Below are 24,831 nucleotides of genomic sequence, written 5' to 3' on the forward strand. Positions count from 1 at the left end.
TTCCTTCACACAAGTTCATGTGATAAAGGCCCAGAGCACAGACACTTCCAATTCATACCCAGTCACAATGGTTATACACTGCCTTCCACACACACATAAACACGCTGCCTACAGCACACTTGGGAAGACAGGCAGACGACACGCACACTGCTCTTTCTTGAGTAAGCAGTATCTCCTTCCCTCGAGCTTCTATGCAACACCTACTGCTCCAAACTCTAACTCCAAGTGTGGCTCTGACTGGATCCACGCACTTTTGTTGCCCCAACACAAGACACCTGCCCTTACATGGGAGGGGGTGGAGACTTCCCGAACTCACACCAGGACTCCCCCATCGGAACATCACAGCCTCTTCTGTCTGTCTGGTCAGACAACTCCTACAAGATGCATCCCTCACGTGGGACCTTTGTCCTTCCTGGGGTGTGTGGTCTGACTGCCCAGCCAGGCCAGCTCTGGGCTGGCAGGTGTATGGACAGCAGAGGACTCGGCAGGGGGGCGTCCCCTGGACCTCAGGCCAGCGTTTCACCTGCACAGAAGACCACGGTGTTGAACAGAGAACCTAGGAGAGAGAACCAGTGAGCAGTACCACAGATTGGGATAAGGAAAGTAGCCCGGAATGAGGAGCAGAGTCCCTGCCTCCAGCTCTGAGTCATGCACACCACTCCAGAGACTTTTGTCCCAATCTTTCACCTCCTTGGGCTTGTTTTCTTATCTCCAAAACAATGGAAATGAGAGCTGCCTGAAGAGATGTTTGTGCTGGTTCCAAGAAGTAGTCTATGCAAAACCCTTCGTGCCCTGCCCGGTACTTAGGAAGTGTGGGATACATGGCATCGGTTTTCTTCCCCGATAACCAAATCCGCCTACACAGCCCGTATGGCTGGGTATCTAGGTCCTGGACTGTAAAGCCAACAGGGTCTGAGCTCCCAGATTCTCTGGTCGAACCCCATCACCAAACAGATGGGGAAATGAGGGAAGGAGAAAGGGAGGGACAGGTCCAAGGTCACACAGCTGGGAGCTTACAGCTAAGAGTTGAGAGCTCAAGCCGAGGATGGGTCTTAGAAATCATTTGATCACAGGTGATGAGATGTATTCTGAAAGACCTGCTTTCCTTTGAGGGGGCCCCCTCAGGGACCTAGGGGAAACCTAGTAGGAGGCAGAGCCCCCCCATCCCAGTCAACCGTTTTACTCTTCCCAGTAAATGGTAAGACACGGCTGACATCATCTGCGCCAGCCATTTTATAGGTGAGTAAACTGAAGCCCAGGAGGGGAAGGGAGAACTCATCCCGGTCTCAGGTTTCTCTATCACAGGACGAGGGGTCTCTCTCCTCTTTGTGACATTGTGCTAAACAGACCAGGGTCATTAACCCACTCTGTAGGTTCAGAATCAAGTCACCAGGAAACTTGATTAAAGCTTTGTGAACAGAGAAGAACGTGTCCGATTACAGTGTAATCCACCCAGATTTCTCTACCACTGGATACCACCTCTTCCTTGAAGGCTTTTCTAACCACCCTCAGACAGGGAAAACTGACCCCCCCCATTGTGCCTCACCCCCATCTCCCCACATTTTTCCCAGGATGCCCATAACTCTGCTTTGCATCAGTTGGCTTACAAGCCATCGCCACTAGAATCTTCTTGATCTTTGCTCCCTGGGAAAAGAAGGGACGTGGAATCTGGCACAGAGTAGATGCTCAGCCAACATGTGAATGAAAGAATCCATCAATTAAATGATGAATGAATCTGCTCCCCAAATTTTGTATGACCTCCAAAGCTGATCTTCTGTCCGCACTTTTCATCACTGAGCAGCTAAACACAGGGAAGGCATTGCTGGTACAGGGACACCCGATGCCAACCAGTCCCAAAAGAAGCCAGTGCCAAGCCCAGCACTTGAGCTCTGAGCACTCTGACACTCTGCCCTAGGGTATCCCATGGAAGCCCAGTGCCACCCACACTGTATGAAGAGGGTGCAAATGCTTTGCCCCCATTAATAATGGGCCCATTTCTCATCTGACTTCAGAGCCTGTGAAGCTGGTCCAGACACGGAGGCTTCAAAGGGAGCTTGGCGCTGGAATTGGCCCCAGAGGGCACAGAGCAAGACAAAACACAGGCCGCAGTTTTTATACTGTGGATGGTATATAGGAAGTCATTGTTACCAAGAGCCTGCCCTGCCAAGCCTACCAGATTGAAGGAGCCGAATAGCTCCCATCTCCACGAAGCTTAGTAGTGAGTGCACAGACTATTTTGGCTCCAAAGTCCACCAGACTGAAAAGGGAATTGCAAAATGGGATATATTTTTTTTCTCATGGAAAACTGCCTCTACCTCTAAAAGAACACAGACTCTAAAATCAATTCTACCCAGCACGACCTTACAAACAGTACACTAAACCAAAACTAAGACAAAAAAGGAAAATCTATTCTAACTGGATAACTGAGGAAGCCTGATCCCAGAGGCTCTTCCTCTTTCCTAGGCTTTTGCCACCCCATTCTTCCACAGCCCTCCTACATGGCTTGGATTCAGCAATAACCATGCCAGATGGGAGCTGTAGGGTTGCAAGAATCTCCCCACTAGACTGTAAACAAGTTGCAGAATGTTATCTTTTTCATCGCCTAACCCTTCAATCCTTAGCTCAGAGCTTGAGGGTCAGAGCTGTCTCTTTTATTCATTGGTTTGTTAGTTTATTATCTGTCTTCCTTACTACCAGACTTTAAGATCCATGAGATAAGAGACATATTCTATTTTGCTTGCCACTATATCCCCAAAGGCTGGAGAAGAGGTGAAAATATAGTAGACACTTAAGAAATATCTGTTGAGTGACTGTTAGATATTTGGCATATGTATGCACTTATGAATGAATGAATGAACATGTGAATGAATGAAGTGTCCATCCAATGGATGATACCAGCAAAGGGAGAAGTTTACCAATGGGGAAAAGAAGCCAAAAACTGGTTATTCAGGGGATGGTTGAAGGATGTGAGGTTATTTTAATCAAGAAACCAAGACCAAAGGGAACATGTTGACTATTCTCAAGTCCTTGAGGGTATCCCTTGGGGAGGAAGGACTGCGTGTATTCCTTGGGGATCGGGGGTTCAGAGCAGGATTCATGGTTGCAGGTAATAAACAGGCAGAGGAAGAGACAGAACGAACAATCACATGGTTCCCATGGTGGACTGTGCTGCCCCTGGAGCAGTCCAATATGACCATTAGTCAAGAGGGTCCTTAGCATAGTCACAGGATTCAAGGTCTTAGCAACACCCCTCTTAGCCTATGGGGAACTTGCATGTAAATTGGGAAAATGGCCCCCATGCTTGGACCCACTCCTAGAGGCACATCTTACCATCTGACAAAGTCACAAAGTTCCCTCCTCTAGAACTTGGGCTGGATTTCAACCCCCACCCGCTTCCCTAGACGGGTACAGCGTCAGACTTACACAGTTACTGGTAGCTGTCCTGTTGGGTAGACCAGCAGCTCCAGAGGTCCCCACACAAGGTGTGACAGAAACATCTGGGCACATTCTCCAGATGTAGAGTCCTAGGGCTCATACACATACACATATACATATACATACACCCTCGTAAGTCTGATTTACTCCTTCTGCTGCTGCTGTGATGCTCTTCTGTCTCTGGTGCTCCCACATGACTCCAGAGACCGAGGACAGATGGGAGCTGCTGGGTGGACGCCTTCTGTGCACATTTTCAGCTTCAAGCTCTTCACTCACTGTGGAGATCTCACAGCTCCCCTGAAAGGGAACCGCATTTAGAATCCTATGTGTCACTTCTTCTTTGGGGAAAAATCAATAAAAGCTTTTCAAAGAAAAATTCCCCCAAGCAATCTAATTTGAGAGACAAGAAAAGAGATCATTGATTGAACCCAGCTTAGAATCTTAGCAAAGAGCAGCTCAGGGCGAATTACATCGATTGTTGACTGAGTGATATCAAATACCCAAATTTTTAGGGGCATAAAGACAAAAAGAAAAAAAAAAAAGATGTCAGCCACTTGGTAACTTTCTCTAATATAGCCAAGAGTCCAATGGGTAAAGAAATGCCTAGAAGAATAGGTACTTTTCCCACACTCTCTCCAATGTATTAGGGTCAGAACACGCTAACATAGCCAGGAAATGACTGGCCAAACTGAAACATAATCTCATCTCTGGCCATTGTTTGAAGCCCACCTTGTTCAAGGCCACTGTCCCAGAGTGTGGCTGTGTTCCCAGGAATAGCAGGGGAGGCTGGAGGGAGGACAAGAAAGGAAGCAAGATCCAAGTTCCTAGAAGGCCTGGCCCTGCCCCGCAGCATCCCTGCTTTGAGAAGCCTTGGGAACCGTAGACTCCTCTGCCAGGCTGCATGCTCTCAGGGAACAGACCTTCTCCCTCCTGTTCATCTTCCCCTGCTCTGGTCAGGCCAACCCTCTTGCTCTGTCCCAGTGCAGCCCGATGGCTACTCACGCCTGCCAGTGGCCCTTGTTTATAAAGGGCACAAGGGATTTAAATCCTACCTCTAACACTCTTTGCCCTCGCCATCTTCAGCTGAAGTGTTTTCCATCAGTATAATGGGATAATAAATTTTTCTACTTCAAGGTGGGCTAATAAATATGAGACCTGAATGGATTAATGCATTTAAATTTTCTTAGAACAGTGCAGAGTGCAGAATGGGATGTAAGGGTTTGTTCTGATCCCTTTAAGTCACATGATTTTTTTTTTTAAAGATTTTATTTATTTATTTGAGAAAGAGACAGTGAGAAAGAGCATGAGCGAGGAGAAGGTCAGAGGGAGAAGCAGACTCCCCATGGAGCTGGGAGCCCGATGCGGGACTCGATCCTGGGACTCCGGGATCATGACCTGAGCCGAAGGCAGTCGTCCAACCAACTGAGCCACCCTTTTTGACTTTGAGCACACCCTCTCCATGTTCCCACGGTGCCCTGGCTTGGTTTCTCCCATGGTACTTCTCACACTGCGCGGTCATTGTTCATGACTGTAGCCTGCTCTGTGTTCCCTGTGGGAAGAGTCAACTTAAACCTGGATCCCCAGCACGAACACAGGGTCTGGCCCGCAGAGCAGGTTCCTAGTAAACGTTCAGGGAATGGATGAATCAGCAAACCATCACTGATCATAAGGCGTTATTTGAACCTCACAACTACTCCGTGAGATGAGATGGACAATTTTTATCATTCCCATTTTATAGCTTCGGAAACTGACACCTATAGGAATTAAGTGATTAGTTCAAGGTCTCGGGGACATTGAAGGGGAAAAAGGATATTTGTGGATCTCTCTGACTGCATAAGATTTTTCCAGGATCTCTTTGACTCTGCGTTCTTGCTCAGAGGAGATGCCAAAGTATTCAGAGAGCCATGCTTCAAGTAGGTCTCAGGAATGAGAAAGCCCTTTCTAGATAGAGAATATGTACAATGTCCTTCTGGGTACAGCACGCTGCCTGGTCGGAGGCAAGGGACAGCGTGTTCATAATAGTCATTTCCTACTCGATTCTAAGTGTCATGAAGCCAAGATAAACTGTGTTGTTCAACCAACTCATCTCACCACAGACCTCAAGGGTCTGGCACAGAGCAAGCAGACGAAGAGCGTTGAAAGAAAGTGCAAGTGGAAGGCTCATTGGACGGATGTGCGTGGTCAGAAGGGAACGCTGGAGAAAAAGAAGTCCCTCTGCTCGCGGAGAAGTTGGTTTCAAGAGTCCTTTCTAAAACACATCTATTCTGAAGCCCAAGCAAGACTAGAAAAGGTCTGGCAGAAGCTATCTGGTAGTGGTGGGAAGGGTTATGCCTTTGATTGTGATGCACACATTTGCTTCTACTTTAACTTCAATGTGCACCATCCAAAAAAGTTTATACTGAAAAGTGAAACAAGCAAGAAACACAGGGGTTACCTTGGCGAGGGCTTGGTGATCGTCTCCTTGGACAGTATTTCAGCAGGCAGTGAGACCACAGGCTGTCGAAAGCAAGGTCCCGACCTGACTGTGTCTCTTTCCAGAAAGGTCTCTACGATGGCAGTAGAAAGAGGAGGGTGTGGAGGTACTGACTGGAACCTGGAGCCCAGCTAAGAAACAACTGCCATGAAGCAAGACATGGAAGGAAATTAGGCCTCCTATTTCCTCATCATTCCAGGACGCCCTGTCCACAATAACCACCCTTTCCGCAAAGATGCAGTCGAGGATGGATGCCATGATGTCAGTGATGGCCTCCGATCAGCATTCTCAAGATCCCTGAGGTGAGTTATCCCCTATGCTTCCTTCAGATCATCTTAATTTCCACCAATCCTAGAGAATGGGATTTGGACGGTAAAAGCGAACTCAATCCTTTTGAGTATCTACAATTGGCAAAGCATATTTCTGGAAGTTTAGCAATTCCCAGATGGATAATTTTATGGTTTATTTAATATTTTGAAGCAATATACCTAATGACAAGTTCACGTAGAAAGGTTGGGAGGGGATTTCTTTTTCTTTTCTTTTCTTTTTTTTTTTTTAACATGGAAGTACCTGGAATGATTTGCATTTGGCCTATGACACTCCAGCAACATCCAGCAACATCCTCCACCACCCCAGAAGACTGCTCGTACCTTCTATTTTTGGCAAACCTGACCCATCTGCTTTTATGGGTTCCTTTTATATTCCTGAGATTTGAAAAGATGTGATGCAGGATTTGTGAATAGAAAATCTTCACAATAAACAGACCCTGAGAGAAAAGAGGGCACCATCCTGTCCCTCTGATGGTTTCCCTGGGGCTCCCCATGGGTGGTCAGCCTGGTGATGTCTTAGTTTCCACAGTGACAGACAGGTCAGTGGCACATTGCTTAGAGCACACCACTAATAGAAAACTACTTTTGTAACCATAGAGGTACAAATCGAACACAAATTATGCAGCTTTCTATATAGGATGACCGTGTAATCTCCTGTCCAAACTGGAACACCTTTGGGAATGGACACGAGTACTATTTATCATTGTGCCAGGATCAGAGGAGGACCTGGAGTGTCCCTGGCACACCAGGACACACTGTCCCGGGCGTCTCCAACCCCACCTTCCTGCTGTCCCAGCCCATAAAATAGGGCCCTTCATGTTGCTATTTTTACAGATAACTGAAATTTACCTTCTGTGAGCTGTCATTTGTTTCCAGGTTTGCTCCTCTTAATAAAAGCATTTCTTTTTTTTTTTTTTAAAGATTTTATTTACTTATTCGACAGAGAGATAGAAAGATCACGAGTAGGCAGAGAGGCAGGCAGAGAGAGACGGAGAAGCAGACTCCCTGCGGAGCAGAGATTCCCTATGCGATGCTTGATCCCAAGACTCTGAGATCATGACCTGAGCTGAAGGCAGAGGCTTTAACCCCCGAGCCACCCAGGCACCCCCGAAAACAATTCGAAAGAATTAGACTACACACCAATACATTTCACCTTTCTCTTGATGGTTTAGAGTCATCTTTTGCCAGATACAGAATGGTCAGTATGAGACGAATGACCCTCTCCGAATGATCCGCTATGGTGTATTGTACAATGAATTCACTGTGATCATTCCCAGAGTAATCTGACTATGTTATTTTGCCACCCTGGGCCAGATTTTCTCCAATCTGAAATTAGGGGCTAAACCCAAAGGATTTTTCAGGTCTCTTCAAGTTCTAATACCTAATGTTTGAATTTATTAATTTGTTCCCAGGAGTGACTGCTATCTTAATAAAACTACTGTAAAAAAAAAATTTAAGAGAGGAATTAAAGATACACCATGCAATTTGTAAGGAGCGTAAATGGCCCTAGAGTGGTTTTCTATTGGCAAAGGCCTTCGTTGTACTCCTGTGCCAAAATATGGGCAGGGCAATGAAGAGAGCAGCATTTTCTCACCGTTAGGGTTTCTCTATTGTTCATCCCATGGACCCTTCCTGCTCACCTGCTCCCTATGGGGATGTGAGTGAGTCCCCTGAATCCCAGAGCTCCAGAAGGTCAGTTTCTAGCAACAGAGAATGGACATGGATACAAATGGATTTAATACAAAAAAGAAAGAAGTGGGCTTTAAGAGGAAAAAAAGATCCCAGTGGGGGTCCAGGGAAGGCATGATGGCATCCAGCTTGACTAGGAAGATCAGGGGACTGGGAGAAGCTTCATGAAGGAGACATCATTGCAGTCTTGAGTTGTGCAGACAACTGGAATGTTCGGAAATGTAAAGAAGGCCTCCCAGGTGGAGAAAATGGTGAAAGCGCTGAGGCAAGAAAACATTTTGGCAAGAGCAAACAATCAAATGTCCCTGAGATGGCACTCAAAAGCAGAGTCACTGTCTTCTTTATCTTCATGTCCCTAGAACCCAGCAGATGATAAATGCTCAATGAGGACTGATGGATGGTATGAATAAGTGAATGGAAGGTAATAGAAAATAAAGTTGGGATGGTCATATTTCACCTGGTAGAGTGCCTGCCTGTCACTAGTAGGCACTCAGTATTTACTGAATGCATGTTGAACCAATGGATGGATGGATGGATAGGTGTGTGGATGGACGGATGGATGGATGGATGGATGGGTGGATGGATGAATGGATGGATGGGTGGATGGATGGATGGATGGATGGATGGATGGATAGATGGATGGATGAATGGATGGACGGATAGATGGACGGATGGATGGATGGATGGATGGATGGATGGATGGATGGACGGATGGATAGGTGTGTGGATGGATGGATGGATGGATGGATGGATGGGTGGATGGGTGGATGGAAGATAGATGCCTTAAGATCTTGGCAGGTCTTGAATGCCAAACTCAAAAGCCTGGACTCGCAATGGAGGTAATAGGGGCTCCTGAAGATCTCTGGCAGAAGACGGTGGAGAGGATAATGATTCAAGAAAGTAAATCAGCCAGCACACAGGATAACGTGAAAGGGGGAAGCTGGCAGCAGGAGACTATCTTTCCACTCTTATACTGGCGAATATAACTGTATTTGTCACAAACATGCTGTGATCATGAAATGAAAACAATGTACAAAAAGAGGATTTAAAGACCTCATCGGGGGTTACCAAATTTTTTTAGCTGGGACCAAAGATGTCTCAACAGTTTTGTTCTGCACCAGAAAATTTGTGTTCTACCCAAGTCTTCAGAGTTCCTGGGGCCAGCTGGTGGTCAGGGAGGATGAAGCAGGAGGGGCAAGGACCCCCGGCAAGGTGAGAACTCAGAGTTGCCAGGCACATCACACTCAGCTCATCTAGTCTCCAGAGCAATGACCTCTCCATTTGGTCCCTTCCCTGGGACCCCCCAGCTGGGGCTGCCCAGTGATGGAGAGAGTGGGCTTGGGAATATGGGGACCTCAGTACCCAGACTGACTCGGCAACTTACGGCAGGTGCTTGGTTGAGCCTCTTAATATCCATTAGTGTATTAGAGACCATTTGTGGGCCACAACCACACACCAGAGTCTTCCCAACTCCCTGCCCAACGAGGGACCCTGGGAGGTTGAAATTGGGTCAGGTAGGCATCCGGACATCACAGAAATTGGCAAATGCTATCCTTGGGGCTTGTTTTTATTTTGATATCTCTCCCAGAGATCAGCTGTTATCCACAGCCCACCACTCTATATGCTTTAGGTGCTCTCATGTTTCAAAGTAGTGAAATAATAATAAGAATAATAATAATAATATGGACCTTGTTAGGTCACTATGATTAAATTAACTGATGGAAGTGCTCCTGGGTGACTCAGTGGGTTAAAGCCTCTGCCTTCAGCTTGGGTCATGATCTCAGGGTCCTGGGATCGAGCCCCGCATTGGGCTCTCTGCTCAGTGGGGAGTCTGCTTTCCCCTCTCTCTCTGCCTGCCTCTCTGCCTACTTGTGATCTCTCTGTCTGTCAAATAAATAAATAAAATCTTTAAAAATTAATTAATTAGTTAATTAATTAACTGATGAGAAGAAAAAGCTGACAGCAGTATCTGGAACATAGTAAATGCTCAGTAAATATCATCTGTTATCCGCCCTGGATTTTATATCCTTGAGAGCAAGGAGGGAAGGACTCTTTCATGCATCTTTCTTAAGGGGCATCGTTGTTCAACGCTACCCGCCAGCCAGCCCTGAGCCCCGTGCCTCCCCCGCAAGCAGGCGCTCAGGAAGAGCGGGCAGAATCCAAGTGCCCCTCAGAGGAGTCTGCAAAGCACCGGCGTCGGCACGGGCCTCGGACGCTTCGCTCCTTTCATTAACAGACCCGGCATCACTTTGACTCCATGGCCTCGTCCTCTCCTGCCTCTCCTTTCTTTTAACTCCCTTCTTTAACAAATCCCTCTTTTCAGGAACGGGAAGCTGATCTGTTCTGGGGACGTGCCATTGGAGCGGTGCACGTTGGCACCACCAGCGGCCCTCATTCTCAGGAGACAATGGGACCGGAGCGCCAAGGGGGAGAGTTCTCCGTGCAGAATTTCCCTGCTTAATCCGCTCTTGTGGCTGGCACCGAGTCAGCCAAGGAAAGGAACCAAATTCCCCGGGCGGCTTTGGCAGGCCGCACCCCTGTCAGCAGGCCAAAAGTTAATTCCCTCCTCTTTCCCCGTGCCACCAGCTCAGGGACCAGGTCTGGCGAGGCTGGCTTTCCGCGTAAGTCTGTCAGGTGGCGTGAAGGGGAGAGAACAGGAGAGCAGAGGGTGGTCCTATCACCCATGCTGCTCCCCAGACAGACAGACAGATGCCCTGTTCCGGGCCCGACCCCACCCCGAGCCTCAGCACCAGGCCCTTGTAGGACGCACACGGGGAAGGAGGGCGGCCTCTGGTGTCTGCAGCCCCCATGTGGAAATGGGGGTGACCTTAACCACAGTGAGACCAGGGCACCAGGGCCTCTGACAGAGCTTTGGACATCTCAGCCTGGTTCCGAGAGAAGCTTCCATGGGGTGGACGTTCCCACGTGGCTGGTGGAGGAAGGGGAGGGACTGAACACCAACTTGCTCCCCCGGGGACGCCTACCTCCTGCCCAGCAACACCACAGCTTGGATGGGGAAAGGGACAGGGAGCAGAGACTTAGTGCACTTCTTCCGCGGACCGGTCATTCTGCGTGGGCTTTGTCTCGTGGGATGCTCACAGCGGCCCTTAGCACGCACGCGGTGTCGGCCTCCTGCAACAGAGCCGTGGCGGTTCCCAGTCCAGGGGCCGGGAGCTGTTCAAACCCAGGTCTGCCTGAACATGGGGGCCCAGCCTATGTCAGGACCCGAAACACCACAGAAGGGATTTCAACCTTTCTTCATCATGCAATAACAAAATAGTGCTTCTATCGTATCCCACGGGACATCTAGATGCACAGAAGTTTCCTGAAATAATTCAGACCTTACCATGTGCCACGCACTCTTTTTTATTCTCTTATATACTATTCTGTATAGTGAAACGCAGATCTCGGCTGCCCAAATTGACATCAGGCCTCACGAACGAGCCGCAAGCATTGTTTGGACACAGCCTGCCTCCTGCTCGGGGTGTGTCTTCTGCGGAAGGAGCCACCATGTACCTTACTGGGTCCCGCGTTCACTCTCAATGTCAGACTACATCTGGCAGGTCGTGGCACGGGGCTTTGCAAATCCAAGGGGAATCCTTCGTATGGGATTTCCCCAGAGGATAACCTAGGGGCTCCGTCGTGGGAGAATGCAGTAGAGAGCTCTGGTGGGAATCCAGCCACTCCGGGTGAGAGAGGATGAAGCTAGCCAGGCCCCACGAGACACCAGTGCAGAAACATGCTGCTACCCTGGGCCACTGCCACGGGGATCGACACGGAGCGGGAAGCAGACCCTGAGCCCCACGGGTCTCCCTGGGCCCCAGCGCGTTGCCATCACCTGGAGCAGGCGTCTCAGCTCATGGGGTGCCCTTCTGTATGATACCCCAGGAAGGTCAGATCTGACTTCTGTCAGAGCCCAGCTGCAAGGAATGAGGCTCCCAGTGGCCCAGAGGGTCCCCTCAAAACTGTGCACTAACTCAGAGCTCCCCAGCTCCAGAGAGGCAGGACCCCTTGTGGCACTCTTGTTGGGACAGAAGTCACACCGTGTGGGGACAGCCCTGGCTCTGCCACCGTGGCCGCCTGGGCTCGGGGATGTCAGCTTGCCTCTCGGGGGCTCCAGAAGCTCACCTTCCGATGGGGAGATTGGATTAGCTCTGTCACATGATGAGCAGAGCCTGACATGCTCGATAAACCGCTGCCATTGAAGCAATTTAAAATAAGAGTCCAAACAAGATACCAGACATCATTCTGATTCTCTTTCCATCCTCATCACCTACGTGGCCGAGGCCCAGGGAGGGTAAATAAATCACCCAAGATCACCAAGCCTGCAGACAGTGGGGCACAGAGGCCACGCCAGAAAGCTGGACTCAGAGCCCCACACCGCCCGCCCCACCCCCCGCCAAGGGCCGCACTGCCTCCTGGCACGGCGGTCTGCATGAACACCTTGCCTCACAGCTCTTGTGACTGTGTCTACCTCCTGCTCTGGACCGAAAACCGTAAGGGCAACGTCTCATTCATCTTCAGAGGAAGAAGCAGCAGGAGGAGCGCCGGGCAGGGGCCCGTCGGTGGGACCGCCAGTATTCTGTGTCACTGGATTCTCCATGACCCACCGAATGGCTTCTTCGGAAGAGCTACAAGCTCGCTTACCAATTTCCCTTTCTCTCTGGAATGGCCCCTGCCCCTGCAGAGGTCTCGGTCTTTCGGGAGCAGGACTCCTCCTCGGGGTCACTCCAGCTCTGTGCACACATTCACAAGAAACGGGGCCCTCATCGCACGCAGGATTCAGCCGCATGGCTCGACCCCAGGGGGCCCCATCTCCTCTCTGCCTAGAGGACATCACCTTTCCTACAAGGCACGTCCACTTTTAGGAAGCTTCCTCTGAGCATAACAGCAGACTCAGATGCCCCCCCTTTAGGACCCCAGAGCCCTGAATGTCTCCACCACCAGCGGGGGACTGCAGGCTGGTGTGTCTCCCAGGACAAATCACTCTGCCGGGCAAGCGTGACCTGCTGAGGGCACCGCTGGTCCCAGATGATGGTCCCGGCTCTCTGGGCCACTCAGTACCCCAGAGCTGTCTCCCATGGAGTGTGCCCCCAGATGTTCACTCCTGTGCTATGACCTCCCCCGACGGTCAGGGAAGCAGGTTGACGCACGGGCTGTTCAGTGTGCAGACGCCAGGCCCCGTCTCTCCCCCAGGGGCCGCTGACTCTGGCTCTCCCTCCCCCAAACACAGACCTCCAAACCCAGACCGAGGCTCTGAGCCGCTCTCCCCTTCAGCCAAGAGCCATTGTATCAGCTGTGATTTATGTAAAGGCTTTTGTTGGACTCCTGGTTTTGACAGTCTCTGTGTTGTCGAATGGTAATAATTACGGGGCCTTTCATCCTTTATTTACGGGATAGCTCTGGGGGGAGAGAGAGGCCTGGCGTGGGGGGAGGGCTGCCGGCGGAGGCAGACTCGCTTTTCTGAGCCTCAGTACAGAACCAAAGGAGTAAGGGTCCTTTGGAAGTTATAAATAGCAGCTCCCGAGAATAAAGAAGTCACCTCTCCAGGCTTCGGGGGCTCACGGACGACAAAGGACGCTCCGAGCTGGGAACCCGGCGCTTCTTCAGGACTGACGGGGCTAAGCGGAATTTCCAGGGCCCAGCCCCTTGATTTCAAAAAGCTGATTTTTGTCTGAACTCCAGCCTCGGGCTGAGGTGAAGGAAAGCAACTTTATTCCCGTCAGCTAGCCGGTCCTGACACTCTTTAGGCCGAGCAAGACTTCTCCCATCACGAACTCTGGCTGTTAAGAAGGCCTCCCTGGGACAGAGCTGAAGCCGACCTCTCAAGGCTGCCCTTAGAGACGCTCTGCGCTCATCAAAGCCCCACATGCCCCTCAGTATTTCCCAGCCTCCCGTGCAGCAGGACAGGGACATGTGGCTGGGTTGGGACGAGCAGTGGGGCCTGGTCCCCCCAGACTGGGTCCCAAACATCACCTTCTGGGATCACTGGGAAGGATGAAGCCGTGTGCTCCTCAAGGCTCAGCCCCGTGGATGGAGCCTGGGTGCCCCCCACCCCCAGGCTTAAAGAAGCGTGGCTGGGGAGAATTGCACGTCCAGGAGCAACCGTTAATGTGAGCGAGAAGTCACCTGTGTTGTACGAGGCCACTGAAATGTCGGGGTGTTTGTCCCTGCAGGGTGGCTGGTCCTATCTGACCAGCCACAACTATGGTTCTAAGAATAGGCTAGATCCATGGATGACAAAGGACCACGCCTTCAGAGAGCTCACAGTCTGATGGCGGAGACGGTCCTGTGACATGACACAGCCCCGGGGCCTCTCACGTGACCAGGGAAGAACACAGCCTCAAGACCCCACAAGGCTTGTGTGCAGGGGAGGAGGAGAGAATCCTTTAGCTGCCGTGGCTGGGGCAGGCTTTAGTGGGGAGCTAGAGCTTGGTCTGGGCCCACAACACGGGGAGGACGTGGGGCTCAGGGATGGCATCGCTCGCAGGGAGCACCCCTGAGACGTGGCCCGAGGTGGACTGAGTTAGCATTGACCCTGGGACGCTGAATTCTTGCCAACACGGATCCTAAGACGGCGTTCGGGGAGACCAGTGACAAATCCTGAGGGATACCCAGAGACCAGGACGTGAAACATTTTGGCTTATCCCCAGCTCAAGGCCTCTGTCCTACCTCTTCTCCTTCACCTGCGAAAGCCCACGTTAGCATCCCCGGAGAAGAGAAGGCTGGAGGAAAGCCAGCGCCGGCCAGGGTCTTCCAGCTCTACCTGGTGTGAGCAGCTGGGGTTCTGCTTCTCTCAGAGCCTCTGAGTCTTCCTGGAAAATGGAAAGTTCGTGGTCAGCCCTAGGAGCCCCCTTCTCCGTCCCGTCCCTGACGTGCTCGGCACCGTGCCTGGCACGCGATGAGCCTTACCGTGTGTTAGATACTGGCGCGCCTGCCACCTCTGTCATCCTCGCACACCCAACCCTGGAACTGAGGGGAGATGCCCACGAGAGAGAAGGGACTGTCCGGGAGGTATTCCTTAAGGACACAGCCTTGCGCCACAGCAAACCAGTGTCACTTTTAGCCACGTGATCCTCAAGAAGCCAGGCTCCTCAGACCCCGTGCTGTGCCGGGTGGAACAGCCGAGCAGAGAGGCCACAGAGAGGGGCTGTCCTGGACGACGACTCTCACTGGAAGCAGCCGGACTTCTCCAGGACGTGACAGCATTGGCTGGTGACAGGGTGACACACGTGTAGTCTGCAGAGCAGGCCTTGGATCCCCAGACCGGAGAGAGAAGGCAGCTCCTCCCTTAGACGATCTCATTTGCTCTTCACAGCAAGCCTGTGAGTCGGGTGTCACGATCGCCATCTTCCCACTGGGGCAGCGCAGGCTCAGAGAGGGTGAGTGATTTGCCCGTGGTCACACAGCTGACAGGGATTTAAACCCACCTTCGCCTGCCTGCCGAATGCCCGCAGTTCCATCTTTGGGCCTCTGGATAGATAGAACAAATGTGGGCTCCCACCCCCAAAACGCGGTCTGGGGTCCCCATCGGAACATGTGCAAAACTGAACATGGTGAGTACAGAGTGAGAATCCGACCATACTCGTCCTTCCCTTCAATAAGAACAATGAGGGAGGAGGGGCAGGTGGGAAGAGGGGGAAGGGCAAGTGGGCAAGGGGAGGCGGGGAGAGGGAGCCGGGGAAGGTGGTCCTTACTCAGCCCTCACTGCGGCCCGGCCCTAGCTCAGTGCCCTGCCTGGGTGCCCTCGCTCTCCATCACCCCAGTGCCTACACGAGACGTGTTCTCATTACCCCTCCTTCACAGACGAGGAAACTGAGGCCGGGAGAGATCAAGCAGCTTTGGGCAGGTTTGACATCGAGCCGTGTAGCGACGCTGGATTGGCGCCAGGACCCTCCTGATTCTGGAGCTCCAGCTTTTAGCCGGTCCTAGCTAGTAACCACCTGCGGAGAAGGCCCGGGGGAAACGTGCGGGGATCCCGACACGGAGGAAGAGAATGGAGGACAGAGCCCTCTCCGTCTGGAGCACAGGGCCTCCCAAAGGCTTCCTGCTCGCTGGCCTGTTGGGGAAAGGATGCGGAGCGGTTCGGGCGGATGTGGCCTAGAAGAGCCCATCGTCCTCCTCGGATCCCTGCGCGACTCACCGGGTTCCCAACACGACCCCCGTGGGCTGAGTATGCTCCCTGCCACTCTGTGAAGTCCGTATTCCATTTTAAAGATGAGGACACTCAGACTCCCAATCATTTAAATGACTTACTCAGCGTCAGTCAGGGGTAGTTGGTCTGTCGGTTCTGTTCCCACAGCACCCGGGGCCTGTCCCTGTGGGAGCACCTCCCCCCTGGGCCGGTCCCTGTGGGAGCACTTGCTCCCCTGCCCATCCCTGTGGGAGCACCTCCTCCCACCTCCAGTGGTTTTATTTTAGAGGTGCCTGTTTTCTCTAGAGGCTTGTGAGCTCACAAACAGGGAGAGTATCCTGGTCATTTTTGAGTCCAAAGCTCGGAAGCCAAGGCTGGAAACAGAGGGGCTGAGCGCATGGAAGGATGAAGAGAAAGCTGAACTCTGACCCTGCCTGCCCGACTGCTCCCCTCCCCCGCAAGGAATAAAGCATGCACTTTCCACTCCCAGAAGAAGACAGGCGCTCTTAGGACACAGAAACCACTGTTGGTGAAAGCTCTCTAGCGTTCAGACAACCCTGCCTTCTCATTTTACATATGGGACAGCTGGGACTCGGAGAAGGGAGGAGACCTGCCGTAAATGTCAGGGGTCCACTTGGGACATGGGGACAGGCTTTCACCCTGCTGCTCCGTAGCTGTGTGATCCTGTGCCAGTTGCCTACCCTCTCTGTGTCATCTCACGGTAGCCTCACCTATGAAATGAAGGGAAGTTTCCTGCCCATGCAGCAGCTGTAAGGTGTAAATGAGGTGATTTATGGGGCAGAACCTTGACGATTTCCCGGTATGGCCCTGGCCCTGGGCAGAAGTTACCCCTCCGAATCCCGCTGAGTCCTCTCTGGACGTTACCCTCCATTTCCCCTTCACAGCAGCACTGAGAAGGTGGCGAGGCAGTGGCGAGTGGGTCTCGGATGGAGGCCTCTGGCTCCCCGGCAGGAGGAACATGAGGCTTGCTCTGCTCTTCTGACTGGTGTATCTTTTTTTGGAATTCACATGATCATAACTCCCCCTGCTTTTTCTCAGAGACCACAGGGTGACGAGATCATGCATATGGGTTTTCTAAGATGTTTAAGATTTCCCATAAAAATCTACAAGAATTTGGGGGTGCCGTTATTAGGCCCAAAGTGAAGCAGTTCATTTCCTTCCCTCGGCGCGAATGAGATCACAGGGCCTTATTGTTCTCCGGGTTAAAAGGTACACTTTCCCAGAAAGAGGAGGGCGAGTCACGGTGAAAACAGACGTCTCTCCGACAAATTTGCTAAAACCCAGATTATCCATCTTGAAGGAAGGAGGGGATCATTTGAATGCATCCCTGCTTCTCAGGCCCCAGCACTCTCTGCAGCCTCGTGTGTGAGCACCCTTGTCCCTGATCAGGCAGCCTCTGTCTGTGAGATCAGAATTCATTAAACTGTGCTTAGTTCACGCTTTTCGTGCCATTAGAGTCGGAGAGCTGTTTGAAATAAGATTCCCGCTGATGAATGGGTCTGTACAATTATCGGGGTGACAATGCAGCTCCTCCACACCGACTGAGGGCGGGGGCTTGTCTCAGCAGAGAGGTGAGCCAGACCCCCTGGGACAGGCCCCTGCCCAGGGGAGAGCCAGCAGTTCCCTGCACCCCCACCCCCGCCCCCCGGCCCCAAGATGCATGTTTATTTCCTAAAGACGACCTTTTTCCGAGCAGGGAAGACAGCTGTAGCTTTCTGTTGGTGTGTTAGCAGTGAGCTGGGTACTCAGAAAACTTTGGAGCCCTGCCAGCCTGGGCTCAGCTCCTGCCGGAGCTCTGAGACTCCCAACGAACTTCTGAGCCTCAGTTTCCTTTTCTGCAAAGTGAAGACAGTGATGTGCACCCTTTTCCTTCTCGTGGGCACTGATGATTATACCAGGGGAGAAGTTGTCTAGCACCTGCCGGGGGCATGGCGGTGCTCAGAGACCATCCCCTGGCTTATTTTGACATCTCTAATTTGAAATTGCTGTGGTCAGAGCACGGCTGCTCCCTGACATCAGACTGCAGAAGCCTTTCGGAGAACTCCCTTCCTGTTTAATGAATGAAGACAGATTCTAACAGCTGGGGCCAGACAAAGAAACATGTGTCAGGCTCCGGAAGCCAGTTTCCAAAAGAGCCCGGGGAGCAGGGAGGAATCTGGGTGAAGGGCAGGGCGGGTGGACCAGTACGTGGCCCAGTGCCACCAGCTTCCGCTTCCCGGAATACCTAAGGCCCCATCATTTCTGCCCGAGTCCTCCCTCTTCGAGAGCAGTTATGAGCCCAAACAGAAAAATATACAAAGCTTCATTTTCCGACCAGAAAAGGAGACTCCCAACTTCATGAATAGCTTTCTTCATATGGACGTCCATCACTTGAAGGGCTAATGGTGCTTCCTCAGACATTCTGCTAGGAGATAGTTGAAACTCTTGATACAACAATCACACTTAGCAACAGAGCAGAGATATTTGGTGTATCATGAAAGGGAGTGATAGCTTTCCTGGGAATTGTTGCCTATGAGATCCAGAAGATGATTAAAGATGTCCAAAATACCCAAAATCTCCTCTCCAATAGAGAAAAATCAGAACTCAGACAAATAACATCAGAAAGACAATCCACCCTTCTCCCTCCCGGTGCTGAAGCTGGATAGGACTTCCCTCACTTACCAGCAGTATGATTTTATAAAAATCACATAGTGTCTCTGGCGTGCAGTTCCTTCATCTCTAAACAGAGCTCTGGTGAGGGTTAAATGTCAACAAATAAGTACAATGACCGGCGTTCTGTCTGATACAGCATTCTTGTAACGTGCCTCTAGGGACAGAATTCACCTCCGTCCCTGGCAATGATAAACATTTGTTGTGTTTATTAATGGGGGTCTTGCAACTCTGATAAGGAAAATCTAACCAAGCAAAAGAGACCTGGAGACATAAAAGAGGGACAGTAAGGAATGGCCGGAGTGGCTTCCACCCAACAAGTCTGGACGGACTGTTTGTCTTGTGAATTTCTGAAAGTGAGTGTGTCTTCAGGATTCATGTCTGTGCAATCAAAATCAGCAGTCAGTCTGTGCCCCAGGGCAGCTGATGGTATAGAAAGGAGTCGAATTCTGTCCCTGCTTCTGTCTATTTTGCTGTTTGGACACAGTGTGGGCAAGAAAGGCTACATATTTTGCAGGACCTACTGCAAAATAAAAATGTGGGATGCCTCGTTCAAAAAGGAAGAATTTCAATGTGGCAGCAGAACAGTAGACAAAGAGGGGGCACCTTTGGAGCCTGGAGCCTGCGTGACCAGGCTGGTTGAGGGCTGTGAAGCCACTTCTGAGGGTAGGGCCTGTGCAAGGTGAACGTGTGCTAAGGAGAGAAGGCCAGCTCCCAGAGGCCTCCTCTGAGCCACCCGGCCCAGACACTTGCCATCACATCACCAGTGTTAGTTTCTCAATAAAAGTCACCACTGTCGGGGCACCTGAGTGGCTCAGTCAGTTAAGCCTCTGCCTTCGGCTCAGGTTATGATTCTGGGGTCCTAGGATCGAGCCCCGAGTCAGGCTCCCTGCTCAGTAGGGAGTCTGCTTCCCCCTCTCCTTTTGTCCCTCCCTTCTGCTCATGTTTTCTTTCTCTCAAATAAAAAAGTAAAATCTTTAAATAAAAAATAAACCATGATGGGGGTAACACCTCATACCCATGAGAACAGCTAAAATACAAAATCCTGGCATTATCCGTGGTTGGAGAGGGTGTGAAGCAAATGGCTCTCTTGCTGTGCTAGCAGGAATGCAGAATGATCCCGGCATTCCAGAAAACAGCTGGACGGTTTCTTAGAGTCAAACATATACTCACCACACAACCCAGATAGCCCCCTCGTAGATATTCACCCAAGGGAAAGAAAACATAAATTCATGTAAGCACCTCTACATGTCTGTATTTAGTAGCTCTATCCATAATCACTTAAAACTGGAAACAAGTCAGATGTCCTTCTAAACAAGAATGAGCTACTGGTTCGCACAGCAACATGGAGGTGTGTTAAGTGCATTCGGCTGAGTGAAAAAGTCTGGAAAAGTTGACATACTGTGTGATTCCCTTTATATGACATTTTCAAAAAGGCAAAGCTATAGTGATGGAGAACAGATCAGAGCAATGATTAGCACAGGAGGGTTCCCTGGGGGCCAGGGAGCCATCTGGATCCTCCTTGTGTGGTGGCTACACAAATCTATACATGTATTAAAATTCTTAGAACTCTATAGTCCCCAAAGATCAATTTCACCGGATGTTAATCTGAAAATAAAATTAAAAATAAAAAAAAGCTAAAAGTTCACTTTCCCTTTATACAAAAGAAAAGCAGATACAATAAAGGCAACACAGTAATCCAAGATAGGGGCTTTCCCTATCTTCCTTCTTCACCCTATCCGAGAGATGGCCCTCGTCGTCCTGACCCAAAGTCACATCGAGGGCACCAGCCATCACAGACAGGTTCCAGATATCAAGATGGAGGAAGGAGAAAGATAGCAAGCATCTTTTTAAGGATGATTCCCTGTGATTATATTTCAATGGCCAAAACACAGCCATGACCGGGTATAGGGAAGCTGAGGCATGTAATGTATAATCTCACTACAGTTCTTCTTACTAAGAAAGTGAGAGAAGAAACTATTGAAAAGCCAATTGCCTTCCCTGCTGCAGGATCCCAATCCCATTCTTCAGCTAAGGTCCTCTCCTAGGTTTCTGGTTCATATATGCAACTGCCTACTTGACATCTCCATCTCCGTCAAACCACCACGTTCCTAACCCTTGAATGATGGCCTTCCCCTCCATCGTCTGTTCTTTCTCTGATCATTCCTGCCGCTGCCCGTCCAAGGGCTCAAGTCAAATGATCAGTCACCCTGATTCTTTCCTTGCCCCCACACAAACCTTCATCAAATCTTGTCCATTCTGTCCCCAAAATACCCTAATTCTGCCCTTCTGCCTCACCCCCTCATTTCTTATTGGACAATTGCAACAGCCTCTGATGGGCAACCTGACTCTATTCTCCCCAAAGGCATCTGATTCTTTTAAAATATCAGTTCCATGCTCAAAACCTTCCGATAGCTGAACATTGTATTTAAAACCCAAATCCAAACTCATTTTGTTGGCCTGTAACGGCCCCCAGGATCTATCCCCTTTCTGCTGTTCCCTGTTGGCCCGCTCACTCCCTCCATGTCATTTGCTAAGTTCCATCCACCCTGCTAGAATTCTCCATGCCCCGCCCTGACTCAGAGGATTCACGTGTGCCCTTCCTCTGCCTGAAAGGCTCTTTGCCCCTTACCTGACCCCTCTCCTTCCCTTTCAGTCCTCACCTTAAAGGTCTCCTTCTCAGGGTTGCCTTCATGGATGAGCTGTTGTTTCCAGCAGGTGTCTGTCCCCCGAGTCCAGACACTTTGTCACAGGACAGCATTCCATGTTCTTTGTAGGACTTGCAACCTGTTTTCTCCTGGTCTCTCAGCTCTAGAAGCCAAGTCCATGAGGTAGACACCATAGGTCTCTCTGTTCTCTGTAGGTTCTCAGCTGCTGAGTAAATGAGTGACAAATATCATTTTCCCCTTTCTAGCACTGGGGTTTCCCAGGTGTATATGAGCTCAATGACCTCCCAGCCCTGATATCTAGCCTTCTCAGCATCCAAAGGCCACCCCAGAGCCTCCCTTAGGCCTTCCTTAGGCCATCAGAGAACCAGCGAGGTTCAGAACTTTTCCATGAGCTGCATCTTCCACAGAGGTCCCAGAAGGAAATTACCTGGAGCCCCCCCTCAAAGGCTCAGATGCTTTCCAAAGACTGGCAGGCCTCAAGTGATCTGAATTTATTCTGGAAAATAATATTCCTTTACAAGATGGCATGAACCCAAATTTCCCTGCTTATAAACAAATCAGCAAATCAGAAAGCACAGGGGGCCTACAAAGGTGCTCTGCCCTGGATGAGAAATAGTGAGGGAAACAGCAGCAAAAGGACACAGGTGACCAGAGAAGCCCCAGGCTCAGCCAAAGGGCTCTGCAGACCAACAGATGACAAAGTCATGTCAAGGATATGATATAAGAAAAACAATTTCAACCCAAAGCCCAATTCAAAAAAGCAGCTGATAAAACTATTTTGAAGTTCTTAGATCATATTCACAATGGAACTGGAAATGATAAACTTAAAAATTACACAACCAAATAACATCGATCAAATTGCAAGGTTTGGTGACATCTATTATGAGCTAGGCTTTGTGGCAGGGCCTTTGAAGAGTGGCGGAATGGAGACTTAAAATCAGAACCCCCGACCTCAGGGAGCTTCCCCTTTAGTTGCAGAGAAAAAGGAGAGGCAGGGGAAAAAATATTTCCTTGACATCTCAAGACTCAGAAAAAACACCCCAGGGCTGCCTGGGTGGCTCAGTCTGGTTAAACATCTGGCTCTAGATGTCAGCTCAGGTCCTGACCCAGGGCTGTGAGATTGAGCCTTGCATTGGGCTTCAGGCTGGGTGTGGAGCCTACTTAGGATTCTCTCTCTCTCCCTCTCTCTCCCCCTCTCTTTTTGACCCTCCCCCCAAAACACACACACACTCATGCACACGCACACACACAAGAGACACCCCCAAAGCTCCATGACGAGTTAGTTATGTGGATTAACCATAGTGACCCTGAAGTCCCAGGGAGCTTCTAGGAGACGCGGAGATCTGAGCTGGGCTAGGACAACAGGTGAGAAAGTGATCCAACAAAAAGAAAACAGAACCAGGATCAAGGAGGAAGGAAGCAAAGCTCCTGTCTGGCAGATTGTGACAACTCCTACAGTGCTGACAGCGTGGTTGTGGACAGAAGTTTGGAGAAGGCAGGCTGCAGGGGGATCTTGACGGAAAGGTGGTTTTCTTTCATGTAGGTCAAGTTCACCAAATCACCACCACCTGCAGGCTAAAGCAGATCCAAAGCAATTGTTGGCTGGTGTCAAGTGTTTAAAAAAAAAAAAAATTTAAAAAAGTGAATGTGGATGCCTTTATGGCATTTTTTAGTTACCCAAGACTCTACCCTCTGCAGGTGTCCTACTGAGGCCACTTCACACCTTTGTGTTGCCTGCCTAGCCTGAAGGCATTTGAGTTTGTGGCCTTTGTGGGAAGCATCCTGATACTTCTAGCAAACTGGAGACTAGGAAGCATCTAACTGAATTTCTAAACCACTAATCCAGCTTCGCATGCAAGAAAGATTGCAGGAAAGAGCCTGCCTGTGTGGGGCCTGGGCCTTAGCCAGTAGAGATGCCCTGTAAGGCTCCGTGCTGATGAGGGGCCCTGGAGACTAGGTGCCATTTGTTTCAAGGTAAATCATCCTCTGAGCTTCACTGAGGGCCAATCTAATCAGCACAGACCTGAGTCCAAGAAGACTGGAGAAGATGACGTAGGCCTAGCTGTTTGGGCCCCAGAAGTTTGAGGCTTTCCAGCTCAGGCACCAGACATGTCAGTGAGAGGAACTTCAAGTAACACCATAAGTCTTGCAATCTTAAGAACTTAAATTAATGGGTGTCTGGGTGGCTCAGTAGACTCAGGTCATGACCCTAGGGTCCAGGGATCAAGCCCCATAGCACTGGGATCCCAGTCAGCGGGAAGTCTGCCTCTCCCTCTCCCTCTGCCTACTCCTCCTGCTTGTGTGGTCTCTCTCTCTTTCCCTAGCTCACATAAATAAATAAAATCTTAACAAAAGGGAAAAAAAAGAATTAACACAAACCACCTTGCTCAGAAACCATAGAGGTCTCCTCTCATTTGTAGGAGAACCCCATATTCTCCTGCCTGCACTTTAAGACACTTTCCAGGGGACCCTAAGAGACTTGGTAAATTTCACCACCATGGCCATATCTATCAAGATATACCCTACACATCCTCTGTTCATGTCTTAGTGCATGGTATCTCTCTTGGCTGGAACACTACCTTCCCCACGCTCTTCTCTCCATTCTACTCCTACCCTTGCCAGACCTTAGCACCCATCTCCCAGGAAAGGTCTTTTGGGGCCATACTAGCCAGACCTAGTAGCCTGCAGTGAATTGGCGCCTTCTGTTCATCCAGGTGCTGCTGAATCAGATGCAATCACTGTTTTCAAGGGCTTTGTAGTGCAGCAGGAAGAGAGATGGAGGTCACATCATGGGAATCATAGGGTGCTCTGAGGACACAGAAGACAGAGCATCTGCCTCTACCTAAGGGTCAGGTAATGTATCACTGAGGATAGGACCACCCGATCCATCTTGAAGAGCAACAAGGCATGTGTCAGACAAGCCAAGGGAAGGCGTTCTTGGCAGTGGGCTCAGAATGTGCAGGGCATACAAAAGCACTTAGGGTCATGCCTTTTTGCTATGTCTAAAAAAGGGCAGAAAAGAAACCACTTTCTGCACTAGAAGAAATAAGCCACCAAAGAATCTTATGGAAATCTCTTTTGGAAAGATATTTAAATCTCAGGAATGATAAGTTCGAAGACTACACACAAATTGTTCAGTGGTCCACTTAGGCATCAAGTATATGATTTATCATATCAAGTATCTGATTGGATTCCACTGTAAGCCATTCAAGGCCAAAGGCAAGGGCAAGGGCAAGGGCTTAATTCTCTGCCTTTCCTAGAAGGCCTTAGGCAGTGACTGACAAGAACAGAAGTCAAGAATTCCTTCTGAATGGATTATCTGGTGGCTGGATGGATGAATAGATGGATAGATGGATGATGGGTGGATGATGGATGGATGGATGGTTGGATGGATGGATGAGGGACGGATGGATGGATGGATTCATTAATTGA

This window comes from Neovison vison, chromosome 8 (genome assembly GCF_020171115.1).
Source record: "Neovison vison isolate M4711 chromosome 8, ASM_NN_V1, whole genome shotgun sequence".
Classification (NCBI taxonomy): domain Eukaryota; kingdom Metazoa; phylum Chordata; class Mammalia; order Carnivora; family Mustelidae; genus Neogale; species Neogale vison.